The sequence below is a fragment of the Pseudophryne corroboree genome, chromosome 4 (genome assembly GCF_028390025.1).
Source record: "Pseudophryne corroboree isolate aPseCor3 chromosome 4, aPseCor3.hap2, whole genome shotgun sequence".
Lineage (NCBI taxonomy): Eukaryota > Metazoa > Chordata > Amphibia > Anura > Myobatrachidae > Pseudophryne > Pseudophryne corroboree.
The window spans coordinates 741,341,395-741,363,434 of NC_086447.1; the positions used below are offsets into that span (position 1 = coordinate 741,341,395).

At 48.4% G+C, this 22,040-nt stretch overlaps 1 protein-coding gene across 2 annotated transcripts in view; it reads left to right on the top strand.

The window, feature by feature from the left end:
* The window catches only part of NPHP1 (nephrocystin 1), a 271,740-nt gene that overhangs the window by 65,759 nt on the left and 183,941 nt on the right, over positions 1-22,040 (top strand). The window lies entirely within an intron of this gene.

The following is a 22,040-nucleotide window of genomic DNA, read 5'->3' on the forward strand; positions in this document are numbered from 1 at the left end:
GAATGGATCAGTAGATATTACTATATGAGGCATAACTGCTGTGCAGTGCTCTTGTAGATACTTAGTGTTCCAAACACACAGTTGTTCTGAACCACTAAAAAATAGAAATGTCTCTTTATTACTACATGATGCTATTTTACATGTACAAGCACACATTTATTTCAACAATGGATGATAAATGTGGGCTATCATTTGCTGAAGAGTAAAATAAAGTCACAAAGGAATTATGTTACTGTATAGACACATAATTGCAATGGTAATAAATATTTCTTGATAAATTAAGTCCTAGTGGTATATTTATTAAAGGTCAATTTTAATTGATTAATTTAGAATGATTTTTAATCAATGTTGGGCTTCCAGGGCTAAAACACACATTTGCTAACATCTACTATATAAAAGCGAATATTTGTCCTTCTGTCTTTCTATACAAATCCACAGTTTACAAGCGAAGATCGTGAAATTATACATATGAGCGTATTAAAACACGGCGGAGGCAACTAAAACAATTTGAAATCCCTAGCATCAGCACAGAGTATATCAGGAGACAGCATAACTCCGGAATTACTGGAGCAATGTACTCAAAAATTGGTACACATATGCCTTACAATCTGGGAACAAACACTGTGGGTGGAACATACCCCTAGCAACCCTACCTATGGGTGAGGCAGCAGCATTGAGTATTTCAGCAGACAGCATAACTCTGGAATGCCTGCAGCAATTTACAACAAACTTGGTACACATATGACTTACACTCTGGAAACAAACATTATGGGGGTCAGACGCCCCTAGCACCCCTGGGGGTGGGACAACAGAACAAAGTATTTCAGGAGACCGCATAACTCCTGAATACCTGGACCAATTTACAACTAACTTGGTACACTTATGACTTACAAGCTGGGAACAAACACTGTGGGTGGTAAGACACCCCTATCACCCCTAGGGGTGAGGCAGCAGCACAGAGTTTTTCAGCTGACAGCATATCTCTGGAATGCCTGGAGCAATTTACACCAAACTTGCTACACATATGACTTACACTCTGAGAACAAACACTGTGGGGGTAACACACCACTAGAACCCCTAGGGGTGGGCCAACAGCACAGATTATATCAGGACATGCATGATATGTTAGTGATGACAGGGCTGCATGTGACAGGGCCAGTGTCATGATGTGAGGAGGGGAATGCACAAACCCACACACTGAGAGTTATATAGTGGAAGTAGCACGGCCCCCCAGCAGCACAGAGTATATCAGGAGATACATAATGTGCTGCGCTATATAAGAAACTGTAAAAAAATCGATAATTTCACTGGGGCACTGACATGATGTGAGTAGGGGATTGGAGGCAGCAGGAAGCCACAGACTGAGAGTTGTATAATGAGAAGAGCAGGGTCCCTTGGGGGACCAAAAAGGGGTCTGGCCACTACACAGAGTGTGTCAGGAAAGCAAGATATGCTATATACTAGATCTCCAACCAACGTAAATTAACGAACAACTATCATTGTAATTTACCATCCTCATCCCATAGCGAAGCATGGGTATTCAGCTATCTACAATGTTATTCATACGGTGTGTTTAATATTTCTCCGACGTCCTAAGTGGATGCTGGGACTCCGTAAGGACCATGGGGAATAGCGGCTCCGCAGGAGACTGGGCACAACTATAAAGAAAGCTTTAGGTCTAACTGGTGTGCACTGGCTCCTCCCACTATGACCCTCCTCCAGACTTCAGTTAGAATCTTGTGCCCGGCTGAGCTGGATGCACACTAGGGGCTCTCCTGAGCTCCTAGAAAGAAAGCATATTTTAGGTTTTTTATTTTACAGTGAGATCTGCTGGCAACAGACTCACTGCAGCGAGGGACTAAGGGGAGAAGAAGCGAACCTACCTAACTGGTGGTAGCTTGGGCTTCTTAGGCTACTGGACACCATTAGCTCCAGAGGGATCGAACACAGGACCCGACCTCGATCGTTCGGTCCCGGAGCCGCGCCGCCGGGCCCCTTACAGAGCCAGAAGCAAGAAGTGTTCCGGAAAATCGGCGGCAGAAGACTTCTGTCTTCAACAAGGTAGCGCCCAGCACTGCAGCTGTGCGCCATTGCTCCTCATGCACACCTCACACTCCGGTCACTGATGGCTGCAGGGCGCTGGGGGGGGGGCGCCCTGAGGGCAATATAATACACCTTGGCTGGCAAATCTACACCATATTTTAGGTGTAAAAATACCCCTGCCAGAATTCCAGAAAAAGCGGGAGAAGTCCGCCGGAAAAGGGGCGGGGCCATCTCCCTCAGCACACTGGCGCCATTTTTCCCTCACAGCTCCGCTAGAAGGACGCTCCCTGGCTCTCCCCTGCAGTGTCAAGCTACATAAGGGTAAAAAAGAGAGGGGGGGCACTAAATTTAGGCGCAGTATATATAATATAAGCAGCTATAAGGGAAAAAACACTCATTTATAGTGGGATCCCTGTGTTATATAGCGCTCTGGTGTGTGCTGGCATACTCTCTCTCTGTCTCCCCATCCTGTCCTCTGTCAGAGCATTCCCTGTGTGTATGCGGTGTTTCGGTACGGCTGTGTCGACATGTTTGATGAGGAGGCTTATGTGGAGGCGGAGCAGATGCCGATAAATGTGATGTCACCCCCTGCGGGGTCGACACCTGAGTGGATGGTTCTGTGGAAGGAATTACGCGACAGCGTCGACTCCTTGCATAAAAGGTTTGACGACATACCAAATATGGGACAGCCGGCTTCTCAGCCTGTGCCTGCCCAGGCGTCTCAAAAGCCGTCAGGGGCTCTAAAACGCCCGCTACCTCAGATGGCAGACACAGATGTCGACACGGATACTGAATCCAGTGTCGACGACGATGAGACTAATGTATCTTCCAATAGGGCCACACGTTATATGATTGAGGCAATGAAAAATGTGTTGCATATTTCTGATGTTACCCCGGGTACCACAAAAAAGGGTATTATGTTTGGAGAGAAAAAACTACCAGTTGTTTTTCCTCCATCTGAGGAATTAAATGAAGTGTGTGAAGAAGCGTGGGCTTCCCCCGATAAGAAACTGGTAATTTCTAAGAGGTTACTAATGGCGTACCCTTTCCCGCCAGAGGATAGGTCACGTTGGGAAACATCCCCTAGGGTGGATAAAGCGCTCACACGCTTGTCAAAGAAGGTGGCACTACCGTCTCCGGATACGGCCGCCCTGAAGGAATTTGCTGATAGAAAGCAGGAGGCTATCCTGAAGTCTATATATACACACACAGGTGTTATACTGAGACCAGCTATTGCTTCAGCATGGATGTGCAGTGCTGCAGCTGCGTGGTCAGATTCCCTGTCGGAAAATATTGATACCCTAGACAGGGACACTATATTGCTAACCGTAGAGCATATTAAAGACGCACTCTTATACATGAGGGATGCACAGAGGGATATTTGCCGGCTGGCATCTAAAATAAGTGCAATGTCCATTTCTGCCAGGAGAGGGTTATGGACTCGGCAGTGGACAGGAGATGCAGATTCTAAAAGGCACATGGAAGTTTTGCCTTATAAGGGTGAGGAGTTGTTCGGGGATGGTCTCTCGGACCTCGTTTCCACAGCAACAGCTGGGAAGTCTACATTTTTACCCCATGTTCCCTCACAGCCAAAGAAAGCACCGTATTATCAGGAACAGTCCTTTCGGCCCAATAAGGGCAAGCGGGTTAAAGGCGCGTCCTTTCTGCCCAGAGGCAGAGGTAGAGGAAAAAAGCTGCAGCATACAGCCAGTTCCCAGGAGCAAAAGTCCTCCCCCGCTTCCTCTAAGTCCACAGCATGACGCTGGGGCTCCACAGGCGGAGCCAGGTACGGTGGGGGCCCGTCTCAAAAATTTCAGCGATCAGTGGGCTCGCTCACGGGTTGATCCCTGGATTTTTCAAGTAGTATCTCAGGGGTACAAGCTGGAATTCGAGACGTCTCCCCCCCGCCGTTTCCTCAAATCTGCCTTGCCAACAACTCCCTCAGGCAGGGAGGCAGTGTTAGAGGCAATTCACAAGCTGTATTCCCAGCAGGTGATAGTAAAGGTGCCCCTACTTCAACAAGGACGGGGTTACTATTCCACAATGTTTGTGGTACCGAAACCGGACGGTTCGGTGAGACCCATTTTAAATTTGAAATCCTTGAACACGTATATAAAAAAATTCAAGTTCAAGATGGAATCGCTCAGGGCGGTTATTGCAAGCCTGGACGAGGGGGATTACATGGTATCACTGGACATCAAGGATGCTTACCTGCATGTCCCCATTTACCATCCTCACCAGGAGTACCTCAGATTTGTGGTACAGGATTGTCATTACCAATTCCAGACGTTGCCGTTCGGTCTATCCACGGCTCCGAGGGTCTTTACCAAGGTAGTGGCCGAAATGATGATACTCCTTCGAAAGAAGGGAGTTTTAATTATCCCGTACTTGGACGATCTCCTGATAAAGGCGAGGTCTAGGGAGCAGTTGTTGGTCGGGGTAGCACTATCTCGGGAGGTGCTACAACAGCACGGCTGGATTCTAAATATTCCAAAGTCACAGCTGGTCCCTACGACACGTCTACTGTTCCTGGGGATGGTTCTGGACACAGAACAGAAAAAAGTGTTTCTCCCGGAGGAGAAGGCCAAGGAGCTGTCATCTCTAGTCAGAGGCCTCCTTAAACCAAAACAGGTGTCGGTGCATCACTGCACGCGGATCCTGGGAAAGATGGTAGCTATTCCATTCGGCAGGTTCCATGCAAGAACTTTTCAGTGGGACCTGTTGGACAAGTGGTCCGGATCGCATCTTCAGATGCATCGGCTGATAACCCTGTCTCCAAGGACCAGGGTGTCTCTGCTGTGGAGGCTGCAGAGTGCTCATCTTTAAGAGGGCCGCAGATTCGGCATACAGGACTGGGTCCTGGTGACCACGGACGCCAGCCTTCGAGGCTGGGGGGCAGTCACACAGGGAAGAAACTTCCAAGGACTATGGTCAAGTCAGGAGACTTCCCTGCACATAAATATTCTGGAGCTGAGGGCCATTTACAATGCCCTAAGTCAGGCAAAACCCCTGCTTCAAAACCAGCCGGTACTGATCCAGTCAGACAACATCACGGCGGTCGCCCATGTAAACCGACAGGGCGACACGAGAAGCAGGACGGCGATGGCAGAAGCCACAAGGATTCTCCGATGGGCGGAAAATCACGTGTTAGCACTGTCAGCAGTGTTCATTCCGGGAGTGGACAACTGGAAGCAGACTTCCTCAGCAGGGGGGACTTCATCCAGAAGTCTTCCAACTGATTGTAAACCGTTGGGAAAGGCCACAGGTGGACATGATGGCGTCCCGCCTAAACAACAAGCTACAAAGATATTGCGCCAGGTCAAGAGACCCGCAGGCGATAGCTGTGGACGCTCTAGTGACACCGTGGGTGTACCGGTCGGTTTATGTGTTCCCTCCTCTTCCTCTCATACCAAAGGTACTGAGGATAATAAGGAGAAGAGGAGTAAGAACTATACTCATTGTTCCGGATTGGCCAAGAAGAGCTTGGTACCCGGAACTTCAAGAAATGATGTCAGAGGACCCATGGCCTCTGCCGCTCAGACAGGACCTGCTGCAGCAGGGGCCCTGTCTGTTCCAAGACTTACCGCGGCTGCGTTTGACGGCATGGCGATTGAACACCGGATCCTGAAGGAAAAGGACATTCCGGAGGAAGTCATTCCTACGCTGATTAAAGCTAGGAAAGAAGTAACCGCAAACCCATTATCACCGCATACGGCGAAAATATGTTGCGTGGTGTGAGGCCAGGAAGGCCCCAACGGAGGAATTTCAGCTGGGCCGTTTCCTGCACTTCCTACAGTCAGGGGTGACTATGGGATTAAAATTGGGTTCCATTAAGGTCCAGATTTCGGCTCTATCGATTTTCTTCCAGAGAGAACTGGCTTCACTACCTGAAGTTCAGACTTTTGTTAAGGGAGTGCTGCATATTCAGCCCCCTTTTGTGCCTCCAGTGGCACCTTGGGATCTCAACGTGGTGTTGGATTTCCTAAAGTCACATTGGTTTGAGCCACTTAAAACCGTGGAATTGAAATATCTCACGTGGAAAGTGGTCATGTTGTTGGCCTTGGCTTCGGCCAGGCGTGTATCAGAATTGGCGGCTTTGTCGTGTAAAAGCCCTTATCTGATTTTCCATATGGATAAGGCAGAATTGAGGACTCGTCCCCAGTTTCTTCCTAAAGTGGTATCAGCTTTTCATCTGAACCAACCTATCGTGGTGCCTGCGGCTACTACAGACTTGGAGGCTTCCAAGTTGTTGGACGTAGTCAGGGCCCTGAAAATCTATGTTTCCAGGACAGCTGGAGTCAGAAAGACTGACTCGCTATTTATCCTGTATGCGCCCAACAAGTTGGGTGTACCTGCTTCAAAGCAGACTATTGCTCGCTGGATCTGTAGTACGATTCAGCTTGCACATTCTGCGGCTGGACTGCCGCATCCTAAATCAGTGAAAGCCCATTCCACGAGGAAGGTGGGCTCTTCTTGGGCGGCTGCCCGAGGGGTCTCGGCTTTACAACTTTGCCGAGCAGCTACTTGGTCGGGGTCAAGCACATTTGCTAAATTCTACAAGTTTGACACCCTGGCTGAGGAGGACCTAGAGTTTGCCCATTCGGTGCTGCAGAGTCATCCGCACTCTCCCGCCCGTTTGGGAGCTTTGGTATAATCCCCATGGTCCTTACGGAGTCCCAGCATCCACTTAGGACGTCAGAGAAAATAAGAATTTACTCACCGGTAATTCTATTTCTCGTAGTCCGTAGTGGATGCTGGGCGCCCATCCCAAGTGCGGATTGTCTGCAATACTTGTATATAGTTATTGTTTAACTAAAGGGTTATTGTTGAGCCATCTGTTGAGAGGCTCAGTTATTGTCATACTGTTAACTGGGTATTGTATCACGAGTTATACGGTGTGATTGGTGTGGCTGGTATGAGTCTTACTCGGGATTCTAAATCCTTCCTTATTGTGTCAGCTCTTCCGGGCACAGTATCCTAACTGAAGTCTGGAGGAGGGTCATAGTGGGAGGAGCCAGTGCACACCAGTTAGACCTAAAGCTTTCTTTATAGTTGTGCCCAGTCTCCTGCGGAGCCGCTATTCCCCATGGTCCTTACGGAGTCCCAGCATCCACTACGGACTACGAGAAATAGAATTACCGGTGAGTAAATTCTTATTTTAAATTTATTTTTGTAAACAGACATTCTTAAAATCCCGGCCAACGCCAGGTACTCCAGCTAGTTTCATATATAATATAAAAAGTTACCTGTTAGTAAATGTGTGTTTTCACCCTGGAAGCCCATCATCGATTGAGATTGATTTTAATCGATCTGGAATCGATGAAAAATGATTAAAATCGACCTGTAGTAAATATACCCTATCGATATTGATCAAGTTTAAATTAGTTTTTTAATGAATTAATATCAATGTCGTGGGTTATGGTCTAAATTGCATATGTAATAACTGACAATGTTTGACATTGTTTTAAAAACCAATGTTGAAAACCGTTTTAGTAATGTGTGCTTTAGACCGTGAACCATGACATCGATGTTGATCGATTAAAAACCAATTTTAAGCTTGATCAACATTGATCTTTAGTAAATGTACCCCCTATACTCTTTAATTATATAAATAATATGTGGTAACCAACAAATGTTTTTTTTTTTTAAAGTAATGGAGCCGTTTTGTGGTGACTTATTTCTCATTATACTCAGGTTGTAACATGTTCTTATTGATCTTCTTACCCATTTACTCATTAAACCTCCATTATTATCACAGTGCCATTGTTATTAATTGTGCTTTCTCTTACGTCCTAGAGGATGCTGGGGTCCACATTAGTACCATGGGGTATAGACGGGTCCCTTGGGAGCCATGGGCGCTTTAAGAGATTAATAGTGTGGGCTGGCTCCTCCCTATATGCCCCTCCTACCAGACTCAGTTTAGAAAATGTGCTCGGTGGAGCCGGTCACAGCTAGGGGAGCTCCTAGGAGTTGTTCTAGTTTTATTGTTTTTTTAAAGAGTTAGGTATAGGGAGGCTGCTGGCAACAGCCTCCCTGCTTCGTTGGACTTAGGGGGAGAAGGAACCAACCCTAGAGGTTAATGGTTCTCTATCTACGCTGACAGGACACTGAGCTCCTGATGATCGCAAGCCCCCGAGGCGACCGCAGCACTGCCGTCACCCCCTAACAGAGCCAGAAGATGGATTGGTGAGTATAACGTCGGTGCCCTGTTAAGCGGGTCACCGGCGGGAATGGCGGCATAAGGGTGGGAGCGCAGCATTGTGAAGCTGCACTCCGGAGGGCTCAGCGGTACTCAAAGTGCGGCGCTGTGAGGGGCGCCCTGGGCCAGCGGACAGACCCTACACTGGTGCACAGAGGCTAACAGGGGCTAATTCCACTGTTAGCAACCACATTACCTCAGGCCAGTATAATCTCAAATAGCGGGAAGATGCGCCATTACAGGAGGCGGGGCTTCTTCCTCAGAGCGGATCCAGCTCTCACCAGTGCCATTTTCTCCCTGCAGATCACACTACAGAGACGCTGACAGGAAGCGCTGCCCCACTCTTCACTCCAGATATCCTCTGCTGTACCAGGGTGTTATAGGCGGGGGGGAGTGTTAATTTAGCTGTTTAATCTATTAAGGTTACTCAGTCAGCGCCAGGCATTTATCATAATAACTGCCTTCTGGGGTGCTGTGTGTGCTGGCTCCTTTAACTCTGTGTCTCTCTGAAGGTACTCTGGGGAAAACTATGTCTGCATTTTTCTTGTGTCTGGGTGTGCAGTGGGGGAAGTTCCGGAGGCAATGGAGTTGGTCGCCGCCGGGCTCCAGCACTGAAGGGGGCACACGGACCGACCGTCTCCATTGCCTCTGGTTAGCTCCACGTCTTGCGTCTGTGCGGTAGCCACTTGTAATGTGCTGACCGCATCCCATCTAGAGCAGCGCTGCAGTGCAGCACTGTGTCACTCCACAACGACTGTCGGGGCCGGAGGCGGAGTTTTCTGGGACTGTCAGGCAATGTGCCTGCCTCCTGACAGTCCCCAGCCTGTCTCCCGGAAGCTCTGTCTTCCTCTGCCGCGCGCCCCCCTCTCCCGGGTGCCTCATGCTGGGCGGGAAGTACTCCCTCCGCAGTCTGCTCTCTGTGCAAGCTGTCCTGGAGTCTGTTGGTGTCGGATGGTTGCTTTCAGGTGAGGAGCGACAGCGGAGGCTGCAGTGTTTGGGGATCTAACTGTATGTTTAATTTATATATATATATATATATATATGGGACTCTGTATATGTGTATAGTATGTATGTATATAGGGCCAGAGCCGTCTTAACAGCAGTGTAGGCCCCTGGGCACAGCAATGCAATGGGGCCCCTACCCACCCATCAGCGGTAGGGGTGGGGGGTGCTATCAGCGGCAGCTTTGATGTCCCGCGGTGGGTAGGGTGTGTTCTATCTTCCGCTCAGCATGTAGGACCTGGAGAAATAATTTCTGCTAATTACTCCTTTACTGCACAAATGGGGTGGGAAGGAGAACACTAAACTGTAGAAGGGGACATTGAGCGGAATGGAGGGGCCCCGGTACATGAATTCCAGGGTGGTAGGGGGTGTTTAATAGTAATACACAGGGGAGGGGTGGATAGTGGAGTGGTCTTAATATTCATAATTTTCTGGTGGGAGGGCAGCTTGCTTTACTGCAGATATCTCCAGTTCCTGGAAATAGATTTCTTAGCTTTAACAGGATAAAAAAAAACTAGAGAGTCCCACCTTACAGGAGATACTGGGGACTTGGAGATCAGAGTTCAGGAGCCAGAGTAATCCACCAATGAATATATAAAACTGCATACCAGGCGCGTGGAGATGGAGCAGGAACCATCTGCTGGAAGGCTGATGTCTCTGGTTCTGGGCATAGTAGAGACAAGCTGCCAGTGTCCACTGAAAGGGGAGAGTCCCAGATTTTGAATTATACCCTCAGAAATACTCTAAGTTAGACAGAACCCGAGATATCTGGCTGGGAAGCACAATTAACAGGCTTGGATGGGAACCACTGCTTTGAAGTTGGATATCTCGGGTTCCCCAGGGCCGATTTTCAAAAATTTGGTACCCCTGGAAAGAGGAGACCCTCAGCTATCAGCCTAGAGCCCTACCACTCCTGGGGCCCTTGGGCAAGAGCCCATTGAGCCCATACGAAAAGACGGCCCTGTATAGGGCTGTGTGTGTACAGTATGTATGTGTGTGTGTGTGTGTGTGTGTGTGTGTGTGTGTGTACAGTATGTATGTATGTATGTATATGGGGCTGTGTGTGTGTACAGTATGTATGTATGTATGTATGTATGTATGTATATGGGGCTGTGTGTGTGTGTATATAGGGCTGTGTTTGTGTGTGTGTACAATATGTATGTATGTATGTATATATATGGTGTGTGTGTGTGTGTGTGTGTGTGTGTGTGTGTGTGTGTGTGTGTGTGTGTGTGTATATATATATGTAGGGCTGTGTGTGTGCAGTATGTATGTATATAGGGCTGTGTGTGTGTGTACAGTATGTATGTATATGGGGCTGTGTGTGTGTATATAGGGCTGTGTGTGTGTGTACAGTATGAATGTATGTATGTGTGTATGTATGTATATAGGGTTGCGTGTGTATATATATGAGGCTGTGTGCGTGTGCACATATGCTACTAGAAAAAAATATATAATGAAGGCGCACAATTGTATGGACAAATAAAAAAAAAAATCTAAAAAATAATAAATAGCTGCTGGTTTGATTAAAAAATACTATAGTTTATATTAAAAAATGTTTGCTAAAAATAGCTCATTAAAAGAGTGATTTATCAAACGCATACATGAACAACAAGTGGGAAATCATTGCACTGTGTGTCCCACATAGAATAAATATCAGTTTTTAATAAAAAAAACAATAGTGTTTGCTAATCAAACCAGCAGCTGCTTATTATAATTTTTTAGAAATTTTTTTTTTTTTATTTGTCCATTCAATTGTGCGCCTTCATTATATATCTATTTTTTTTTTTTTAAATCTGTTTATTGTTTTATTTAGTTTATCTATTTCTAGTACCTATTGGCTGGTGGATACCCAGATCCACTTCGTGAGGGCAGCCATCAGATGGTGATTAATATAATTACATTTACTTTTTATAAATTTAGAGCCCACTTTGATAATGCGTGCGCATATGGAGCTGTGCATGTCCGCATATGGGGCTGTGCGTGTATGGGGCTGTTTGTGCATATGTGGCTGTGTGCAGTGACGGAAGTATTGGAGACAATGAAGTCAGTCGCCAGTTCAGAAAGGGGCACCCTGACCTTTTTACATTGCCTCTGGTGAGCTCCCTCCCTCTCTGTGCACCAGCCACTATGTGTATGGACAACGCTGCAGTAGCAGTGCCCAGCAGCATCATTCTAAAATCTCAGTGGCTGGGAGAAGGTGGTGCTTGCCGATAGTGTCAGGCACCCGACAGGGTTGGTTCTAAATCGGAGTGGGAGAAGGGACCTTCTGACGTCACTAGGGGAGGGAGACACGTCACCAGGGGGAGGAGCTACGGCCGAACAGGGTACCCGAACAGTACCCTCGCATGCTCGCTTTGCTCGCCACCGGGTTACTAAAGGTAATAGTTAGTGGTGTAGATAGTAGAGGAACTATCCCGCTGTCCTAGCTCCTCCTCCTTGTGTCGTAGCTCCTCCCCCTGACATAAAAGGTCCCTTAGGCCACTTGAATCTAGCATCTACCCTCCCGACAGCCTTGCTGCCCGTCTCCTGCAGCCCACCAGCTTTCTTCTTCCGCCAATTCCCCCTCCAAATGGCTCATGCTGCTTAGGAAGGTTCTCTTGGAAGATGCCTTTCATTCATATCTGCTATAGGTGAGGAGGCTGTCTGTATATGTGTGTGTGTGTGTGTGTGTGTGTGTGTGTATATGTGGCTGTGTGTGTATATGTGGCTTATTGTGTGTATGTATATACAGTATGTGGCTGTCTGCTTCTGTGGCAATGTTTGTATGCGTGTGTGTATATGTGGCTGTGTGTGAGCAGGGAGGGGGCACGCTATTGTCTAATTCGCCTCCGGGCAACTTGTTTGAACTTACTCCCCTGTGGGTGTGTGTTTGTATAGCTCACATTACAACGTCTAGGGACTCTGTATCTTGTGTGTATCTTCTGTATGCTGTGTTTATCTTGTGTGTATCTTCTCCAGTAGAGTCTATTCCATGTACTCAGGAATGCAATATACTGTCTCAGCCTTCTGAATCCGAACCTCCATGGGTGGATTCTATTAGGGGAATGATATCCCAGATTTCATCTAGTATAGCTCATAATGAGACTGAAACACGGGTTTTTAAAAAATCTGTAGAGGTTTTGTCGTATACAGCTCATACTACCTCATCACAAACCCCTGGTATGTACCCAAAAATGCGTGCTCTTGCCCAGATAATGCAAGCTGACACGGATACAGACTCTGATACTGGGGGCGGTGATGGGGATATACTGGGGAGGGGAAGCATCCCTTGCTAAGGGGGTGCAATTCATGATTGAGTCCATTAGGAATGTTTTACACATTACTGATAAGGTTCCTGAGCAGGTGGAGGAGGCTTACTTTACAGACAATAAGAAATCCTCCCTTACCTCCCCTGCGTCTAAGGAATTAAATGCATTGTTTGAAAAATCCTCGGAAAACCCGGAGAAAAATTCCAGATTCACTTTCCTTTCCCTGAAGAAGACAGTGTGAGTTTCCATTATTTCAAATAACCATTTAAATACCAGCGTTAATATATACTGCAGAAACAAGGCGCATCTTATTACCATATACGAAAATAGTGCGCTAAACGTCGCAGCACTATGTCCCTTAAGAGAAAGCAAGTACTCACACACATGGTATACTGAGGTCCAACGCTCAGAGATATATTATGTATTTGATATTAAAAGGTATGCATACGAAATAACATATGTACAGTATATCATTCAGTATAACATGTGTAAGCCTAGGTAAGTGGTACAGAATTACAGTTACAAAAGAATCAGTTACAGCCAGTATACATCACCCTTTGCTCAGTGGACAGTCATCTCCATTTCTTCCCCACAGCAACTAAGTAACTAACTAACTAACTAACCATGCCTTAGAAACTGCATATATCAAACAGTGGGAGTTAACAGGTTGTTGGTTCCGGTCTCCTTCCATTGGCCCAGGAGAGGGAGGTTTCTCATTCATTGTGTGTGATTGGTCAGTTCATATGTAAGCAATGTCCAGTTTGAAGATGCAAGTACAGGGATTAACCACTGGTTTCTCAGAAGGCCTTTGTTTTCTTGGAATGTGACTTTATAGTCATACATTTGGTCATAACTAATGTGCTACAATTTACCCATAGCTATCAAATTAATCCACACATTCTCCTGACCATTTTGACACTAAGCATGATATAATAAACTTGTTCCATCCCAATAATACATATATATCTGGTTTTACACTCTATTATATAAATACAATATAATACAAGTATGGTGCTAGACATATTTTGTCTATGTGTAATTCATGTGCTGTATGAAATGTGTGTGTGCATCATTATGGCGTTTCACAGTGATTGCGCCTTTTACCGTACATACACCCACCACGCTGCAACACGCACGCCGTGCGACTCTATGCATGATGTATGGTAAAGAAGCATGGTGCATCCATATACGTCAATTGCGTCCTTACGCCACCACCGAGAAGCGCCAATCTGTGTGTGGTTTGTATTGTCTTCTTTTTCATACGTCCTAGAGGATGCTGGGGACTCCAAAAGGACCATGGGGTATAGACGGATCCGCAGGAGCTTGGGCACACTATAAAGACTTAAACTGGGTGTGAACTGGCTCCTCCCTCTATGCCCCTCCTCCAGACCTCAGTTAGACTTTGTGCCCAGGAGTGATGGGTCACACACTAGGGGAGCTCTCCTGAGTTTCTCTAAAAGACTTTATGTTAGGTTTTTTATTTTCAGGTAGACCTGCTGGCTACAGGCTCCCTGCATCGTGGGAGTGAGGGGAGAGAAGCAGACCTACTTCTTCTTAGTTCAAGGGCTCTGCTTCTCGGCTACTGGACACCATTAGCTCCAGAGGGTTCGATCACTTGGTGCACCTAGCTGCTTGTTCCCGGAGCCACGCCGTCACCCCCCTCACAGAAGCCAGAAGAAAGAAGCCGGGTGAGTATGTGAAGAACAGAAGACTTCAGTAACGGAGGTACATCGGTCGCGCTGCGCTCCATGCTCCCACACACTATGGCACTCACAGGGTGCAGGGCGCTGGGGGGGGAGCGCCCTGGGCAGCAGGTTGCTGATTTCTTTTTAAGGCTGGCATAAAAGCAATTCGGTGCCTGGGCACTGTGTCTCATACCCCCGCCAGCATACAACAGCGCGCTGCGCGCCATTGCTCCCCGCAGCCGGCTCCCACGGGTGCAAAGCGCTGGGGGGGGGAGCGCCCTGGGCAGCATATTACAGTTTGGGGTTTCTGGGCTGTGCGAGGTCACTCTGGCGGTGCCGAGGCTCCGTGTCCCGGACCCCCGCCAGCATGTTGTAGCGTACTACGCGCCATTTCTTCCCCGCCGCCGGCTCCCACGGGTGCAGGGCGCTGGGGGGGAGCGCCCTGGGCAGCATATTACAGTTAATTGTGGGGCTGTAAAAGGTTAAACTGGCGGTGCCGGGGCTCCGTGTCCCGGACCCCCGCCAGCATGTTGTAGCGCACTGCGCGCCATTTCTCCCCCGCCGCCGGCTCCATGGTTGCAGGGCGCCGGGAGAGGGGGGGCGCCCTGGGCTGCATATATAGTATGTAGAGAGAGCGCGCTGGGAAGAGGCGGAGCTTAGTCCTCACAACGGAGTCAGCACCATTTTCCTCAGATCCCCGCCAGGACTTGCTGTATAGTAAGATGGAGGGGGGGCACAGTGTTTTTAATGCTATATGGGTGTCATATAGCATTATGTTTGATAATGGACGCATAATCCTTGTTGTAATTCATAAATTCACTGTTTCCCTGTTTGTTTACCCACTATCGGTTAGTCGACATATGTCGACGGGTGTGAGGGCTTTGTCACGAGCTGTTGTGGGGATAACTGTCGGCTGCGCCGACGCATGGCGGTACTTGATTCGGAAAATTAAGTATTAGCAAGTTGGTGTTTGTATGCTTAAAACAGTTAACACGTTAGGGAAGTAACAGTGGTTTGTGGATGCCCTGTCGGCATCAACGGTATTTCCTGGGTAAAAAAATGGTTAGGCTGTTATTGCCTTGTACCTGTATATATATGTATATTTATAGGTATATGTGGAGGGAGTCTTATCAAATTTGTATTTGTATGCTTCCCTCAGACCCCTTGGGGTTCCAAGTTTATTATTATTTTTTGCCCGCTTACTATTCCTTGCTGTCGACATTTACTAAGTTTCTGTCGACCATAACGTTCCTGGTAGATCCACATCGGGGGCGTGTCAGTACATGATCATACACATTCACAACACATTACTGTCACTAGGGACCTGACAGGTCGGGACAATCCACTTGCATATAGGTTATGTCTATATTCTTATCATGTGCTGGTCGCTCTGTTGATTAAGCTCTAGATTGTCCGTGACGAGTTGGATTTCGATCCTCTCAAGGAGTCCGAATTTTATTCTCTTCCTGACGCGGAGAGAACTTTATGACAGTCAACTCCTGGTCGACGCAGAGCCGGTTGCAAAGGATCATACACAGGCAACTAAGTGAAATTTTATTTCTATACTTTGACCTTATTTGCACTGTATGCTCATGAGGGAGTGTTGTATTCGGGTAGGCATCCGATAGACTTGCCCTACCCAGAGTGGGTAGGCTTGCCGATGTTGATTCTGCCTTATAACATCACAGCAGGCTACCACGTGGCAGCAGGAGGTGTGACCGGAAAAATGCTGAGAATGTCTCCGAGTGATACTGGAGGGAGGTATACAGCTGTTTGGTGTGACCTCTGTTCAGTCAATCTCGGCGGATACCACTGGTAAGTCTAACTTCGTGAGTTAGCCTCCTTCACAATGGTTGGTGACGCATTCTTTTGTGGGATGCAGTCGTTTTATCCGTTTCGATACCGTTCTTTTTTACTTTTCTGTGCAGACAGTGGAAGGTGAAAAGGTAAGTGTTCTGCAGCCTTGTTAGGTTCGCAGAAGTGGATGTCGTTTTCTGTTTCCACTACATCCACCACTAGTTGCTGAGTCTATCTGGCTGGTCCCCACTCCGGTGACCACTTGTCTACTAATTTTCAGTTAGTCCAGGAATAAACTAGGACCTGTGAGTTATTTATAGAATCCAAAGGGGGACATTCTGAGTTATGGTTGTTTCCCCTTACTGTTTTTTCTAATAGATCTTGCCGTTCCCCTCTGGAAGGGGAGGTAGTACGCGACGCCATACAGAGGTGCGTCAGGTTCAGGACATTGTCTGGTTGTCCCTGTATAAAGGTGCAAATCATTGTTTCTCTCTGACTGTTCTTCGACACAGGGATTGGCTGTTGTTCCCACCGACGCAGATGTCGAAAGTGGGTTTCAGAGTAGATACTGACTGGTTAAGGTTCGGTGTGTTTCCTGTGGAAAGAGGTCTGAGGATCCAGAGTTGGTTCGGCTTTGCTGTGACACCTCATCAATATGTTCCGTTAATAAAACAGATGGGTGCGGCCTATGAGGCCTTTTTCGGTGAGCAGGTCTAATACCGGAGTGATTTTCAAGGGACCGGAATCCAGGTTCGGGATCCAGGTTTAGATCCTGGTGTCCGTGCATACAGATCTCCGAAGCTGGGGAGCAGTCCTTTGCAACGGACGTATTTCCAGAGGATAAGGTCAAGTTGGGAAACTTGTCTGCTATAAGCTTTCTTGAATTAAGAGCTATTTTCGACGAACGTATTCTTCGTGTTCTACCCGTGTTAGTTCTGCCAGACTACTTGTTAGCAGTGGCGTAAGTAAGCCGCTATGGCGGAACAAGGAGCAAAGCGGCAATGGCGGAAGATGCACAGTTTGCAGTTGAGTGGGAAGTCTGGTAAACGCTATATTAGCAGTCTTCGTTCCGGAGGTAAACGACGGAGAAATAGATTTCCTCTGCTGACGCGATATCCAGCCGGGAAAAATTCAGTCATCAGCGAGAAGCTTTCCCAGACGTGACAAGTCTTTGAGGAGTGTCGCAATTGGACATGTTGGCGTCTCGCCTCAACGAGAGGCCTCAGGGAGATTGTTCCAGGTCAAGGGACACTCAAGATATAGCAGTGGACATCCTCGTGACACTGTGGGTGTTTTTAGTCGGTCTATGTGGCCTCTCCGTTTTCACTTTTCTGACGGTGGTAAGCGTAAGATGATCAAAGGTTCCGGTGATCCTCTTGAATCCGGTCTAGCCAGCGAGGGTTGGCTATCCAGTTTTTCATGGTTTACTCATAAGAAGATTACTGCCCTCTTCCTCTAAGTGAGGTAATGTTACAACAAGATCAGGGCGTGTATCATGACTTGCTGCGGCTGACGGCGGGGCGGTTGAATGCCATACCCTAAGCCGAACGGGTGTTCCCAGTGAAGTCGTTTCCTCAATTCTTCAGGCTAGGAAAGAACTAACGGCAAAGCGTTACCACCATAGTTGGAGTAATTATGTGTCTCGGTGTGTATCCAGGATGGCTCCTATGGAAGACTTTCAGCTAGGTCGTGCTTATCCATACTTTACAAGCCGGTGTGGATGCAAGCCTAATAAGTTTCTTTCCAAAATTTCTCTCTTGGAAAGTGGTCATGCTATTGGCTTTGACGTCCGCAAGGCGGGTGTCGGAAGTGGTGGTTTTGTCTTACAAGAGCCTTGTTTGATCTTTCAGGTGGATAGAGAGGAATTGAGTACTCGGTTGGTAGTTCTACCAAGAGTGGTTTCTGGGTTTCGCAGAAATCGGCCTATTTTGATGCCGGTGGTTACTTAGGCATTAGCTGATTCAAATTCCCTCGATCTAGCCAGGGTTTTGTGTATGTAGGTCGCCAATTTGGCTCAGTTTGGAGAAACAGAGGCTATGTTTGTCTGGTATGTTCCCAGCATGATTTGGGAGACTGCGTTATGCAGTCTGTTACACGCTGAATCTGTGATGCGGTTAGGCATGTTCGTTCTACGGCTGGATTGCCGTCACCGAAGTCGGTGGAGGTCCATTCTTTTGGGAAGATGGGCTTTTCTTGGGTGGATGCCCGAGGAGTCTCGGCGGTTCAACTTTGCCGAGCGGATTCTTGGTCAGGATCAAACGCTTTTGCTATGCTCTACAAGTTTGATACCCTGATTTTTGGGGACCTTTTGTTTGCTCATTCGGTGCTGCAGAGTCGTCCGCACTCTCCCGCCCGTTTTGGAGCTTTGGTATAAACCCCATGGTCCTTATGGAGTCCCCAGCATCCTCTAGGACGTATGAGAAAATAGGATTTTAGCACCTACCGGTAAATCCTTTTCTCTTCGTCCGTAGAGCAGGGGTGGGGAACCTTTTTTCTACCGAAGGCCATTTGGATATTTATAAAATCCTTCCGGGGCCATACAAAAATTCTCAACTTAAAAAATTACCCTGCCCCCCAGCAGGTCTGCCCCATAGAGGTACTGTGTGTGCGCGCCGGAGGCGCGCACGCCCAAAAAATGGGTGTGGCCAGTTAAAATGGGACGTGATACACATATGCCCCCAATAGTGCAGTGCCAGATCCACAATTGCCCCCACAGTGCCAGGTTTACAAATGCCCCTCACAGTGCCAGGTATACAAATGCCCCCACAGTGCCAAGTATACAAAAGCCCCTCACAGTGCCAGGTGTACAAATGCCCCCCACAGTGCCAGGTATACAGATGCCCCCACAGTGTCAGGTATACAGATGCCCCCACAGTGCCAGGTATACGGATGCCCCTCACAGTGCCAGGTATACAGATGCCCCTCACAGTGCCAGGTATACAGATGCCCCTCACAGTGCCAGGTATACAGATGCCCCTCACAGTGCCAGGTATACAGATGCCCCTCACAGTGCCAGGTATACAGATGCCCCTCACAGTGCCAGGTATACAGATGCCCCTCACAGTGCCAGGTATACAGATGCCCCTCACAGTTCCAGGTATACAAATTCCCCCACAGTGCCAGATATACAAATGCCCCTCACAGTGCCAGGTATACAGATGTCCCCACAGTGCCAGGTATACAGATGCCCCCACAGTGCCAGGTATACAGATGCCCCCACAGTGCCAGGTATACAGATGCCCCCCCCCCCCCCCCCACAGTGCCAGGTATACAGATGCCCCTCACAGTGCCAGGTATACAAATGCCCCTCACAGTGCCAGGTATACTAATGCTCCTCACAGTGCCATGTATACAGATGCCCCCACAGTGCCAGGTATACAGATGCCTCCACAGTGCCAGGTATACAGATGCCCCTCACAGTGCCAGGTATACAAAGGCCCCTCACAGTGCCAGGTATACAGATGCCCCTCACAGTGCCAGGTATACAAATGCCCCTCACAGTGCCAGGTATACAGATGCCCCCACAGTGCCATGTATACAAATGCCCCTCACAGTTCCAGGTATACAGATGCCCCCACAGTGCCAGGTATACAGATGCCCCCCACAGTGCCAGGTATACAAATGCCCCCCACAGTGCCAAGTATACAGATGCCCCCACAGTGCCCCCCCCCTTCCGTGCTACTTACCGCTCCTTTCGGCGGGACACGGAGGAGAGCGCGGCTATGTTGGGCGGCGGCGTGTAGGACTTGAAACCAGCCGCCGGTTCGAGAGCCAATCAGAGCTCGCGGACCTGCAGCCGCGGCTCCTGATTGGCTGCCGGTCCGCGAGCTCTGATTGGCTCACGAACCGGCGGCTGGTTTCAAGTTCTACACGCCGCCGCCGCGCTCTCCTCCCTGTCCTGACACTGACAGCTGAGACACGCTGCCGCCGGACGGCGGCGTGTCTCACTGGGAAAAGCGGATAGGCCGGAGCAAACGGCTTCGCGGGCCTTATACGGCCCGCGGGCCGGAGGTTCCTCACCCCTGTCGTAGAGGATGCTGGGCGCCCGTCCCAGTGCGTACTGTGTTTGCAGTTATTGCTTTTGGTTACACCCTGGTGGTGTGTCTTCTCTGTCAGGCGGTTGCTACCGTTGTTCATGCCATGGCATGCGGAGTCTTATTTTTGCTTATGTGGACACATGGTTTGTGTTACATATTCTCTGAGCATGTGGCTGTGTTTTGTTCATGTCGTTGGTTGGTATTCTACTGAATGCCACGTTCTACGGTGTGTTTGAGGTGTGAGCTGGTATGACACAATAAATAAGATTTTACTCACCGGTAAATCTATTTCTCGTAGTCCGTAGTGGATGCTGGGACTCCGTAAGGACCATGGGGAATAGCGGCTCCGCAGGAGACTGGGCACAACTAAATGAAAGCTTTTGGTCTAACTGGTGTGCACTGGCTCCTCCCTCTATGACCCTCCTCCAGACCTCAGTTAGGATACTGTGCCCGGAAGAGCTGACACAATAAGGAAGGATTTTGAATCCCGGGTAAGACTCATACCAGCCACACCAATCACACCGTATAACTCGTGATACAATACCCAGTTAACAGTATGACAATAACTGAGCCTCTCAACAGATGGCTCAACAATAACCCTTTAGTTAAACAATAACTATATACAAGTATTGCAGACAATCCGCACTTGGGATGGGCGCCCAGCATCCACTACGGACTACGAGAAATAGATTTACCGGTGAGTAAAATCTTATTTTCTCTGACGTCGTAAGTGGATGCTGGGACTCCGTAAGGACCATGGGGATTATACCAAAGCTCCCAAACGGGTGGGAGAGTGCGGATGACTCTGCAGCACCGAATGGGCAAACTCTAGGTCCTCCTCAGCCAGGATGTCAAACTTGTAGAATTTAGCAAATGTGTTTGACCCCGACCAAGTAGCTGCTCGGCAAAGTTGTAGAGCCGAGACCCCTCGGGCAGCCGCCCAAGAAGAGCCCACCTTCCTCGTGGAATGGGCTTTCACTGATTTAGGATGCGGCAGTCCAGCCGCAGAATGTGCAAGCTGAATCGTACTACAGATCCAGCGAGCAATAGTCTGCTTTGAAGCAGGTGCACCCAACTTGTTGGGCGCATGCAGGATAAATAGCGAGTCAGTCTTTCTGACTCCAGCTGTCCTGGAAACATAAATTTTCAGGGCCCTGACTACGTCCAACAACTTGGAAGCCTCCAAGTCTTTAGTAGCTGCAGGCACCACGATAGGTTGGTTCAGTTGAAAGGCTGATACCACCTTAGGGAGAAACTGGGGACGAGTCCTCAATTCTGCCCTATCCATATGGAAAATTAGATAAGGGCTTTTACATGACAAAGCCGCCAATTCTGATACACGCCTGGCCGAAGCCAAGGCCAACAACATGACCACTTTCCACGTGAGATATTTCAATTCCACGGTTTTAAGTGGCTCAAACCAATGTGACTTTAGGAAATCCAACACCACGTTGAGATCCCAAGGTGCCACTGGAGGCACAAAAGGGGGCTGAATATGCAGCACTCCCTTAACAAAAGTCTGAACTTCAGGTAGTGAAGCCAGTTCTCTCTGGAAGAAAATCGATAAAGCCGAAATCTGGACCTTAATGGAACCCAATTTTAGGCCCATAGTCACCCCTGACTGTAGGAAGAGCAGAAAACGGCCCAGCTGAAATTCTTCCGTTGGGGCCTTCCTGGCCTCACACCACGCAACATATTTTCGCCAAATGCGGTGATAATGGTTTGCGGTCACTTCTGTCCTAGCTTTAATCAGCGTAGGAATGACTTCCTCCGGAATGCCCTTTTCCTTCAGGATCCGGTGTTCAACCGCCATGCCGTCAAACGCAGCCGCGGTAAGTCTTGGAACAGACAGGGCCCCTGCTGCAGCAGGTCCTGTCTGAGCGGCAGAGGCCATGGGTCCTCTGAGATCATTTCTTGAAGTTCCGGGTACCAAGCTCTTCTTGGCCAATCCGGAACAATGAGTATAGTTCTTACTCCTCTTCTCCTTATTATCCTCAGTACCTTTGGTATGAGAGGAAGAGGAGGG